The 2,500-nt window shown below is 35.5% G+C and overlaps 1 long non-coding RNA gene across 1 annotated transcript in view; it reads right to left on the reverse strand.

Annotated features, from left to right (window-relative positions):
- LOC137639838 (uncharacterized) overlaps positions 1 to 2,500 on the reverse strand; it is a 131,208-nt gene that overhangs the window by 1,036 nt on the left and 127,672 nt on the right. The window contains exon 2 of the long non-coding RNA XR_011044273.1: positions 1 to 1,129. This exon is cut by the window's left edge and continues 1,036 nt beyond it. This is a non-coding gene — a long non-coding RNA (uncharacterized lncRNA). The remainder of the gene's footprint in view (positions 1,130 to 2,500) is intronic.

Genomic DNA, 2,500 nt, shown 5'->3' on the forward strand with positions numbered 1-2,500 from the left:
ATTGGTGATTTTTCATTTTTTTTTTTTTTTGCTGTTCAACTAAGAAATCTTCAAATTACAATAAACTTAATTCCCCAAATCTCATAAGAAAACCTTAATGATCTATCAAAATAATAAAGAAGTATTTCAATATCGGAAAATATAATCCGCACGGATTCTGCAACACCATATTATCAAAAAGATCCTTTGTATGCACCGATCTACCAGCTTAATGTTCCACAGGTGCTTGCAAAGATTTAACAAGTGAATTTTCCGTTGGATCTATGTAACCCCTCATTTCATGCATGCACGTTATGGCATAAATAGCCTGATCACTGGAGATTACTAAAGCGCCGGAATCTAATAAAAGCGTCATAAATAAAGCAACATACAATGGCATTTAGCTTTGCTCGTGACCATTATTGTAAGCTTCTCTTTGTTGAAAGACAAGTTGGTAGGCCTTGTCGGTGCTGTCATTCATCGATGATAGAATATGCTCATGACAACTGAGGTCCCCCAAGGTCCTGTCCAAATTAGATGCCACCGTTAAAGACGACTGCTGGAATTTCATTGTATTCACGATCCTGGAAAGCAGATTCCAAAAATAAAACATTGTACATATATACTTATAATTTCAAAAACCTTTACCTTCTATATCAAAGTTTAATTTCAGCGAAAAATTTCCCTCTGCCGTGTGTAATAACCTTTTGTTACGTAAACACTCAAAGTTTAACAATAAAGCTTCCCTCGTTAATATCAACAGTCAAGATGGAGAGGACTTTCACTCTGGAATATTCTACTTAAGAATTTTTACCTCCATTTTATTAATAACATTTGGTATAAAGCACCAAACCTCAAGTTAAAGCATCAATTCCCTCTGTATCGGGACACCAATATTAGAGATTAAAAACCTCAACATATTTTTAAAAGTAGCAAAACAGTCTAAAGAATGAATAACTCTCACAAGTCCATAACTCTGAAAAATGTAAGCAAGAATTGACCATTCATCCATGTTAGTTGACAACACTTCAAAATATCCACTCTTTTGTACTCTTTCTGGGCTTACATACATTGATGACCTGAACAGTGTATTCAGTACAAGTTTAAATTCTTTGGTTTTCTATGATATCCAAATCTGGCTTTTTGCTACCTACTTGCATTAAAATCGAAAATCTTTTATCTGAAACAACGTTCAAACATTGCCAAAGTACTTTACATAATTCTGTCGACTGCCTCCTGCTCCTTCATGTTTAATTTTAAAGATTCATTTGCTGTCCAGTTTCCAACCACTTTTCATGATAAAAAAAAATGCGCTGTATTCATCGCTAAAAACTTCAGAATTACTCCAAACCTACTACTGAGGTGTCACAACATATAAATTTCCCAACACCAGAGGCGTCACAATATAACTATTAAATCTGAGGAGTCACAATATAGCGGTAAATTTCCTATGTCTGAAGCGTCGCAATATAGCGGTAAATTTCCTATGAGGCGTTGCAATATATTGATAAGATTGCCTACATCCGAGGCTTCGCAATGTGATAAATTGCCTACATCTGATGCGTCACAATATAGTAATTAACTGCCTACATCTTAGGCCTCACAATAGAGTGATAAACTGCCTACATCTGAGGCGTCACAATACAGTGCTAAACTGCCTACGTCTGAGGCGTCACAATAGTGCTAAACTGCCTACATCTGAGGCGTCACAATAGTGCTAAACTGCCTACATCTGAGGCGTCACAATAGTGCTAAACTGCCTACATCTGAGGCGTCACAATAGTGCTAAACTGCCTACATCTGAGGCGTCACAATAGTGCTAAGCTGCTACAGTATATCTGAGGCGTCACAATATAGTGATAAACTGCCTACATCTTAGGCGTCACAATATAGTGATAAACTGCCTACACCTTAGGCGTCACAATATAGTGTAAACTGCCTACATTATAGGCGTCACAATATAGTGATAAACTGCCTACATTATAGGCGTCACAATATAGTGATAAACTGCCTACATCTTAGGCGTCACAATGAAGTAATAGGTTAAATAAGTCTGATGCAAGTATATAGTTAAAGTAACGACCAAAATAAAAAGAATGAATTTCTGCGTCAAAACGTGATCTCAACCAGAGCATCTGATATTTCTTCATTAAGTTCTCAACTAGCTTTGCTCAATATGTAAAAATACAGAAACACTTTATCGTTTACATTTTAACAATACTTCTCACGACAAATTTCGTGGAAATTATGTAACAGACAATTCTGTCCAAAAGATATTCGTTAAAATAACGTTTTTGTTAATTCAGAAGGTTTGGTATCTAAACAAGATCTTTAACGACATAATTTATCCTAATACTGTAGTTACAAAATTTGCCTTCAGTATTCGTCCTCTGTAAACCTTTCCAAATACAATTTAGAGTCTGAAAACCAATTATACTTTCTTGTAAATAAATCCGAATCTTGAAGCTTTTAAAAGTAAATAACTAGCATCCAATGCCCCTTCAAAATAACCATCCGCAGC

Source organism: Palaemon carinicauda, chromosome 4, assembly GCF_036898095.1.
Source record: "Palaemon carinicauda isolate YSFRI2023 chromosome 4, ASM3689809v2, whole genome shotgun sequence".
NCBI classification, from domain to species: domain Eukaryota; kingdom Metazoa; phylum Arthropoda; class Malacostraca; order Decapoda; family Palaemonidae; genus Palaemon; species Palaemon carinicauda.